At 48.5% G+C, this 10,282-nt stretch overlaps 1 pseudogene; it reads left to right on the top strand.

Moving 5' to 3' along the window:
- The first annotated feature begins 8,208 nt into the window (after positions 1 to 8,208).
- On the top strand, positions 8,209 to 9,327 carry LOC119376297 (protein mono-ADP-ribosyltransferase PARP16-like; annotated as a pseudogene).
- Positions 9,328 to 10,282: the final 955 nt, after the last annotated feature.

The raw sequence follows: 10,282 nt of genomic DNA, 5'->3' as shown, positions 1-10,282 counted from the left end.
CTCCGATTGCGCGATTCGTCCGCTGCTGCTGCTGCCCGCCTGCTGCTAACAATGGGGCTCAGTGACAGGGTTCCTTTTCTCCGGCCGGCGTTATGCCGCACGTCTGGAGATCCCGTCACACCGCAAGAAGAAAAACAACACAGAATTCTTCGGGCTCGCTGGACAAGCAGGTGTGATTTCGACTCCGGCATCGAATAGGAGTGTACGCTTGCGATCGCCAATGCGTGCGCGAGTGTGCGGCTACCTACTGCGTCTGACTGGCGTGATCGTTGACTGAATGGATTCGTCTTCCAGCACGCTCGACAGTAGCGGCTCTCCGACGTTGATTGCAGGTGAGGTGCGTTGTGTTGACATTACGCGGTCAGCACATTGCTTATATAAACGCGCGCCCCGCGTATCAGCGGAAGACGCGGACTGCTCGGTGAGCTTCGTTTCCCGCTTCCGTTCGCTTCGTTGGCTCGTGAAGGCGTGAAGCGTTTGTCTGCCGGCGTGATAAGAACTCCGATGGGTCGTATAGCATCGGGGGTGAGCACATACACAATATCTGCTCGCTGCGACTGACAGTAGTGATCGCTCTGATATCGCGAAGGAAAGGAAAAAAGGAAACACGGATTGACGTTTTGAACTGATTGCACGTACGGGTGTTCTCAGAATAGTGAAAGAGTGAAAGCAAACTGTTGCTTAATTACCAGCCAATGGTGACAGTACAGTAAATACATTTATAGTAAGTGTCGGGGTCTTACGTCCCAAAACCACGTGTGATTATGAGGAATGCCATGGTGAAGGGCTTCGGAAATTTCGGCCGTCTGGTGTTTTTTAACGCGCACTGACATCGCAAAGTACATACATGTGCACGCGCCTCTAGGATTTCGCCTCCATCGAAAAGCGACCGCCGCGGCCGTGATCGATCCCGCGACTTTCGGGTTAGCAGCCGAGCACTTTAAAACACCAGCGAGGTAGACCACTTGTAAAAGAGTCAAAGCAAACTTTTGTTGAATTACCAGCCAATTGTGACTGTGGACCCGATACATTGTACAACGCTGTCATTGCTGGCATTCAACAGATAGCGAGCGATATCTTTGGAAATTATTGAGAATAGCATTTTCTGCGCAGTGAAAGCACAATGTATGCATACAATACGAACTGACTGAACGTGTTGTGGGTCGCCGTATGTTATGCTTCTACTCTACGACATGTTTGCGCGTAATTTTTCAAAAATAAGATGAAGTTGTATGCAGTTTGCTCGAAGCCTACCATATATACCCGCGTATTGCCAGCAGTGACTATAACGTTGGCTATCCGCCGCTGCTCTTACAATGTAGAGTAGGGTAGAACCGTGTATCAGTGGCACACGCCACGCTGGGGCACGGGTCAAAGAATAACACGTGCGTGATAATATGCCTCGGCCCCACTCCACGAAACGCTCTGGGCACTGCAGCAGTTTGTTTCTGTAAGGGAAATTAGGCAGAAATATGTTTAGGACAATTTTTTCCTGGGCCGTTTACGTCCTGTTATGGGGTAAGATTAGCGATGCCCGATAACTGACCGAAATAAAGAAACACAGCAAAAGCAAAACAAATAGGCAGAAAACAAAGTAAAAAAACATGCCAAAAATTAATGGGAGTAAAAATAACAAAACCAAGTCATAACTTAAAAGCACACAAATACACAGCTAAATGAAAGTCCAAAGTACGAGGTTGCAACGTATACATACTTCACAGGCACTTAAAAATTATATATTTCTTCGCAAACTCTCTAATAATATCTGGAATTTTACGTGCCAGAACAACGATGTGATTATCAGCCACGCCGTAGTGGAGGGCTCCGGAAATTTCGACCATCTGGTATTCTTTAATGAGCATGCACTGACATCGTACAGTATAGCCGCCGCGTCCGGGATCGAACCCGCGACCTTCGGGTCAGTATGCCGGGCACCGTAACCATTGTACCACTGAGGCGGACCTTCGCAAGATCTCAATTCAGCGATTCAGTTGTCTACCAAAGTTATTTTCAAGTTTTGTGCGCTACTTTAAGTGACGGAAAAGTTCCGTGAAAAGCATCAGTAAACGGAACTTCTAACAACAACAAAAAACTGCCTCCATGCGCAATATTTTTCTGCACACAATTGTACGCCGAGCTTCCCGCGATCGGAACCTCGGTATTAACGCGATAGCGTTAAAGAGCTCGTATCGCAGAAATTGCGCTGTCGGCGTCGGGGCCGTTGGTTGTGAGCGAAAAATCATCATCATGTCCGTGACCGAAAATCGAAAAAGCTGCAAATAAAATAAATAATAAAATGTTGGGTCCGAATGAGAATCGAACCCAGGCCGTTTGCGTGGCAAGCAGGTGTTCTACCACACAGCCACGCCTCTGCTTGGAGCTGCACTGAAAGTAACTTTCGTGCTTCCCAAAAATACGCGTCCTGTATACAGGTGTCACAGTACGAGATGTAATATCGCAGTAATATTGCGTGGTACAAGCGTACATTGCCATAGGGCGTCACACCATGCCAATATCATAACGACTTCGTGGCTTAAAGACAGCCACCCATTACAAAAGGCGCACACATTAGTGCGCGTATTCCCTTAAGACTACGTAGTGGGTGCATCGCAACTTCGAAGAAGTTTCTCGCGCATAATTGCTACTGGTTTAAAGCATGCTACCCATTACATAAGGCACACGCCTTAGTGGGCGCATTCTGTTAAACCCTCGTAGTGTTCGAACTGCGCAGTAGGAACAGAATATCGCTATCGCGTTCAGCTCTTAAAGGCGAAGCTTAAGCGTCCCCCAATTTTGTCCTCTGTCCATCTTCTCACAGATACGAGCTGTCTACGTGTGCTTGAGTGAAAAGAAAAAAAAAAGAAATTCCGTCAAAATGTAGCCTGATGCATATGCTGTTATGTCATGGCCTCCGAGATTAGCCGGCGCCTCGGCGCCGGCTAATCTCGGGCCATGGTTATGTTCTGCCAGTACTGACGCGAAAGTGGCATTTTTGAAATAACTTTTACATACACGCGCAGCCAATTTCATGACTGTGCCCGCCACGGTGGCCTATTGGTTATGGATGGTGCTCGACCCAAAGGTAGCGGGATCGAATCCAGGCCGCGGTGGCCGCATTTCTGGATGTAGGCGAAAATGCTGGAGGCCCGTATTTACTTAGATATAGGGGCACGTTCAAGAACTCCAGGTGGTCGAAATTTCCGGTGCCTTCCACTACGGCGTCCCTCATACGACGCCGCAGTGTCCCTCACACCACTACGGCGTCCCTCATACGACGCCTTCCACTACGACGCCGCAGTGGAGGGCTCCGGAAATTTCTACCACCTGGGGTTATTTAACGTGCACCTAAATCTAAGTACACACTGGCCTCTAGCATGGCGGACAACTACGCCACCAAAATCGGCTGTTGTGATCTCATAACAGCTTTCACTGTAATAACCGCTAAACCACCGCGGCGATTATACTGCCTGCATGCCTCGCAAGGATATATATCCGCCTGCAAGCGACAAAACGTCCTATACTCCTGTCTTACGCGAGAACTTCATTTCATTCCTGCGAACTTGTTAATTCCATCGATCCACCTATAACTTTGTGCCGACCTCGGCTGCATTTTTCATCCCTTCGTATCCGTGCCGTCGTTCTATGTGGCCTTCGGTTATCTTCCCTACGCATTACGTGATCCGTCCCATGTCTACATTTTTATCCTATAGTGTCAACAAGGATATCAGCTACCCATGTCTGCTCTATGATCCACTCTACTCTGTTCTTATCTTTTTGATATTGCGCCCTGCATTTGTTCGTTCCATTGGGTGCTGCGTGGTCCGTCATTTATTCCAGAATCCTTTCGTTATCTTCCAAGTTTCTGCCCCGTATGTTTGAACTGCTAAAATGCAATAGTTGAACTTACAACTCAAGCATCGGAATTTTGATTTCAGTGCTATATTAAGTTATAACTGGGGGTGGGAACTTAGTCAAGCGGCTAGTCGCTTTTTTTTCTCACCCCCTCCATCCACACTGTATTGGTGGGAATAAATTTATTATTATTATTATTATTATATTATTATTATTATATTATTATTATTATTATTATTATTATTATTATTATTATTATATTACTTATGGTATGTCTCGTGGATAAGCGTCTGCATTATTTCGACGCGACAGCGTTAAAGAGCTCGTTTCGCAGAACCACAATTGAAATTAATCTGACATAACGCCTGTATCGTAGGAGTACATATGTAGTGTTTGCTGGTTTGTTAACGCGATAGCGTTAAAGAGCTCAGAAATTCCGCCGTCGGCGTCGGCGCCGGCACCGTTGGTTGTGAGCGAAAAATCATCATCTTGTCCGTGACCGAAAAATCGAAAAAGCTGCAAATAAAATAAATAATAAAATGTTGGGTCCGAGTGAGAATCGAACCCAGGCCGTCTGCGTGGCAAGCAGGTGTTCTACCACACAGCCACGCCTCTGCTTGGAGCTGCACTGAAAGTAACTTTGATGCTTCCCAAAAATACGCGTCCTGTATACAGGTGTCACAGTGCGAGATGTAATATCGCAGTAATATTGCGTGGTACAAGCGTACATTGCCATCGGGCGTCACACCACGTCAATATCATAACGACTTGGTGGTTTTAAAGACAGCCACCCATTACAAAAGGCACACATTACTGCGCGTGTTCCCTTAAGACTACGTAGTGGGTGCATCGCAGCTTCGAAAAAGATTCTCGCGCATAATTGCTCCTGGTTTAAAGCATGCTACCCATTACACAAGGCACACACCTTATTGCGCGCATTCTGTTCAACACTCGTAGTGTTCGAAGTGCGCACTAGGGGCAGGATATTGCTATCGCGTTCAACTCTTAAAGGCGAAGCTTAAGCGTCCCCCAATTTTTATAAAATTAATAGCCAGCACTACAACCATAATTGACATTGCACCGACATTACGCCTGCATAGGCTGTTTTTCCAAAGCAGTTTCTAGAGCTGGCGTGGCTCTTTGGTAGAATACCTGACTGTCACGCAGAACGTTAGGGTTGGATTCCGGCTGGGATCCTTATTTTTATTCTTTGCATTCGTCTGGTCAACTCTGCTGATGTCGGTTTTTCTTACCGCTCTCGCATTTAAATTACCAATATATGTTCCCGCCGTTCCTGGGTAGACATAAACTGTCAATCACCTGCAGTGTGGCGCATACCCGTACACCACGCCCCGCGGTAAACGGGTATGTGCCACATGTCATGGAGTTTCCTAAAGGTTGTAGGAAATTGTAGTATTGTAGGAAACTCTATGCCACACGTGTCTGGAGATAGATAGATAGATAGATAGATAGATAGATAGATAGATAGATAGATAGATAGATAGATAGATAGATAGATAGATAGATAGATAGATAGATAGATAGATAGATAGATAGATAGATATAGATAGATAGATAGATAGATAGATAGACTCACAGTGCCTTAGGTTCGCTAAATTAGTCGCATTTAAAAGCTCCGGGTTCGAGTGAGAATCGAACCCAGGCCGTCTGCGTGGCAGGCAGGTGTTCTACCACAGAGCCACGCTATTTCTTGAAACAGCGTCGGAAAAAAAAAAAAAAACACTAACTTCATGTAGTGGAAGGAGTCTCCTTAGCAAATGTAATATTGCGTGGCAGACGCATAGAATCGCACCAGGCGCCAAAACATGTGAATTGCGTAATGAGTGGGTGTTTTAAAGGCTCGCCCATTACAAAGCGCTCAGACATAGTAATCATCATCGTCAGCAAAGCATAAACAAAGTGAACAGCTGCGTAGGTTCGCGTGTTGCCTTACGGACGCGTAGCGGGCCCTTCGCTGATTCGCAGAAGTAATTACGGCGTAGTGGACACTTAACAACTGTACTTGCAGTAGGCATTCTAGGATACCTTGAAACGGCCAGTGTTACGCGCACAGTCGTTCGTTTCCTTACGGCACTGTTGAGGCATGCATTGTGAATCGAAGCTAGGCTAGCAATTGAGAAGGTGATGCGCACGGGGCCCGAATACATTCCACGCTTGAAGGCGAAGCTCAAGCGTCCTCCAAGTTTTTATAGTATACCTAACCTACACGTCGCCAATGTTGTTGCAAGAAGCTAAGACGAATAGAGACCCGAGTGCACAAACTTGGAAGGACTTTTAAAATGGCTCGTTCTTAGACTAGTTGGTTGATGAAGCGGTTGTATAGAGCTAAATAAAGGAACGCGAATTCAGGTCCTGTACTGCGCGTCTCATACTCCTTGTACTCGGCGTTCTACAATAGCTTCATCTTGAAGGACACCGTGCGAACCGCGCGATGGCGACGCCTCTTCCGTCTTCTATTGTGCTCATGCGAGCTCGGCCATTGTCGACAACGTTGACGAGGATAGTCGGTGCAGGTTTACAGATACCTTAAACAAACGGGCGATTAGAAAGAAAGAAAGAAAAAGAAATAATGGAAGAGAACTCCATCACCGGACTGGCAATGAAAGAAAACCAGGGTTGGATTTTAGTTTTTTAATTTCTTTTTGACATCCTGGCTGTCGCGTCGTACATTAGATTTTAAAAATTTATGTATTTTTTGCTTCTCTAAAGTTTTTGTCACCATGATATGCTTGCTTCTTCCTCACGTTTTTTTTTTTTAGTGTTTCTTTGTTTCGCTTTTTTTTTTCTTGCCGTTTGTGGGCAGGAATTCCGTAATGTTAACTTCTGTGATTTGAATCATGTAGATCCTCTTTGCTTCTAGCATACCTTTCGCTATTTGAATGCTGTTACACCATCATTCAACTGTCTCTTTGAAAGGCTGTTGTACATAAACATAAAACATATTGCAAACGATTAGGAACAATTCATTGCAAATGATTAGGAATGACGGAGTGCTAAGGAAACGCTGGCGTTGAACAATAGTCAACGATGAAAGATTAACAATAGAGGGAGGATATGATAAGGTTCGGAGCAATGACAGCAATGTAAAACGCCGGGTTGTGACGAAACTGTTATGTATTGTCAGGATACTCTCAATCTTATACGCCTTTCGGCAGACTTGCTATCCGTCATGCGCGTTGCACTGTGTACAAACGTAGCAGAGGCACGCTTATCGCTGCAGTTCTAGGTTTAACACCTTACGTGGCCCACATTTCGCAATGAAGAATGGGCGAAAACTTAAGTGCGTCTGGTGTTATGGAACAAAGGATTCATTTCGGCTGAAGCTCTGTCTTTATCGGTGGAGCGCGACCACGAAGAATTTTGGAGATCCCGAAAAATTCAACGTTCTGATTTGGTTGCCCCAGCCGATCTTCAGCTTCACCACCTCTAAAAGATCAATCGTGTCTGGAGTTTTAAGTGCCAAAAGCAAGATACGATTACGAGGCAAGTCGTAGTAAACGACGTCCGGAATACGTCTGAGGACGCGGGTTTCCTTAACGTGTGCCTAAATCAAAGCACGCGGGCGTTCTTCGATATCGCACCCGTCGAAATACGGCCGTCTTTGCCGGGAACCGAAACCGCACCTTCGGGCTTAGCAGCGCGACTGTTAGACTCTATACACGAAGCAAATTTGTATGTGTATTTATTTAGTACTATAGTACTATGCCTCAAGGCAGGCTTTCCAAATTTAAAGAAAGTGAGAGAGAGAAGAACCGCCGAAGCCCTTCCAAAGGAGAACGGTGTGCGGTGTTTTATGTGGTAATAAAGACGATATTGGCAAAAAAATGAAGTATATTGGCTTTTCATAACCTCTCCTGAATTTCCCCCTTCGCTTTTCGGTCCCTGTCGGCATTCCATTTCTGTAAAAGTGAAAGTTAAATGCCGTAGATGACACGTTCGAGACCTCTAGAAGCACCGACTGCTACACGAAATCAGTGTACGACTTCCGTGACCGTGGAGATTTATGGCGTAGTATCAGTATGACAGCGGCGTCGATAGCAAAGAGCTGCTATTGATTAACAGTTTGACACAAAACCGCTCGCTTCGTCTCCGGTCTGTGGCGTCGCGTCGTCTGCTACAAGCATCGCGCTGCGCAGACGCGCCGCCTGCCCGCTTTCGTTTCTTCTGTTACTGCGCTGGTATCGATGGCCGGACGAAGCGCGGCTGGCGCGGCCAAAGTGGAAACGGGGAAAAGCTGCCGCCGCTGCACAAACACGGGACGACGACGAAAACAAAACGATAGCGAGCGCCGGCGATAGCCGTGGCGTGGCGCTGCGAGCGTCAGTGTTCTCGCGCCCGCGGCCCGTGCGGCAGCTGCCAAGGCAGCACAGGTGGCACCGGGGCGAAAAAACATGGCAGCACCGGACAGCCCGGTGCGGTCGCCCCAAAAACTCAGGGACGCCCGACTCCGAGTCCTAGAAATCATCGCCGAAGACGTCGCGGCCGCCGACCTCCAGTGGTCCCTCTTTGTGGCCGCGCTGCGCTCGTACCGCTACGACACCGTGCTGCGACCGTTCCCGACGTCGTTCGCCGATCAGGCGACGGACACGAAGCGCATCGACGAGCTTCGCGACGTGGCTGCCAGGGTTCCTCCGCTCGGCGCCCTGTTGCCCGCGGGCTCCGCCGCCAAGTCGTCGACCTCGGCGGCGACAGGTCCGAAGGGAGTGCCCCGAGAGTCCTGGGAGCTTCTGCTATGGGTGCTCACGTGCGGCGGCGTCCGCCTTAGGTCCCGAAAGAAGGAGGACGTGCCCGAACTGAATGGCGACTCGGCCGTCGACGTTGTCTTCGAAGTCGAGCATAGCCTGCAGGCCGACCGGCGTTTCGAAGGAACCCGCGGGGACCGCGAGGTCTTCTCGCTTACCACGGTTTCGCGGCTCGACAACTTCCACTCCATCCTCCACCACGGCCTGCTGGCGCCCATGAACAAGAACGCGCTGTTCGGCTCCGGCACGTACTTGTCGATGAGCTGAGCGTCTCGGCCCCTTCACCGGCCGTCTACGGCTGGCAGCACTCGCTCGTGAGCCCGAGCTCTCCTGCGTGGCGATGTGCGAGTGATCGACCATCCGGACGTCAAGTGCAGGACAGGGCAGGAGCAAGCCCTCCAGGGCCGACGCCCGGGACTCGATGGCGGGCATGGTTCCGGAGAGGTTACCTCTCGTGCAAAACTACTCCGTGGTTCGCGTCAAGTACCGCTGGTGTACCCGCGACGCGCCGGCGCCGCCGCCAGCGCCGGACATCTTGCCGGCGGGCATGTGATGAGGTCCGCGGACCGGGCCTACTCTCGCCCGCTGGCAAGACTTTCTGCGCAAGAACAGTCGTGGCTCATGGTTGCCGCGTACGCGGCGTTGCTGTGCGGCATCGGGCTTTCCAGCTCGCGCGTGGTCACAACCTATGCTCAAGCTATTCTATCGGTGACGAAAAAAAGAACGAAAGCCTGACGCCGGCGGTCCACGCAATGGTCCACATCTGTCCGGCACCTGTCAACGAGGACCAAAAATTAAGATTGAAGCGGCCGGAGCTACCTCGCGCTTAGAAGGGAGCGGCGAGTTTCGATGTTCCTATAGGAGTCTCAAGGGAACAGCTGAGAAAAATCGACGTTGGAGGCAGATACCCGATCTCAAATGTCAATTTCCTCATTTTTTTTTTCGCGCTGCACTAGCGACAATTATTTTACGAGAGACACTTTGAGACTTCTGATCATTATTCAAATGTGCGACAGGGTGCGCACTGAAAATGCCCGCTTGTGATAAATTAATGGTGCCATCTGACGATGCTGTGTCTTGGCCACTGCACTGATTCGCATCTATACAGTATACATATATATAGTTCATGAAGGCGCCTGTTGAGTGGCTGGGGGCTGAACGTTAGCCTGAAATTGATAAACCATGTGTCCCTCCTTTAAAGCTGTTTACTGCGCTGCAAGCGAAAGTTACAGTCGTTGGAGAGGTGAGTTGTACTTTGATCTTGCTCAAAGGTTTCGCGTCTAGATGTTGGCCCGTTCTTTTGCATCAGCGAAAGTTGTCGTCGTTAGAGTTGTGCTCCGAAATGCTCAAACGGTTGACGTCTAGGATGCCGCCACGTTATGTTGAATTCTCCGTTTGCCCGTCATGTTGAATGTGGTACGTTTTGATACAACGACGTCCAAGTCGTCTCACAGCCCATGTCGCATGTATACACAATCGTTTTAAAGGCGTAATGCAGGTGGAACGCCGGCTAGAACGTCATTTTTAGTATTCCATTATTTGCCTACGCTTTTAAGGAATCTTGCATCTCTCACACGTGGATGCGCTTTTACTTTTAAACGATTATTGCAACCTCGCTACCGAGCTACACCATTGTGCTGAATAGTCTCAATATCTTCTCTTTCATC

Source organism: Rhipicephalus sanguineus, unplaced genomic scaffold (genome assembly GCF_013339695.2).
Source record: "Rhipicephalus sanguineus isolate Rsan-2018 unplaced genomic scaffold, BIME_Rsan_1.4 Seq1156, whole genome shotgun sequence".
NCBI lineage: Eukaryota > Metazoa > Arthropoda > Arachnida > Ixodida > Ixodidae > Rhipicephalus > Rhipicephalus sanguineus.
The sequence above is the reverse complement of the archived record's forward strand: the minus strand, read 5'-3'. Positions and strand labels throughout refer to the sequence as shown.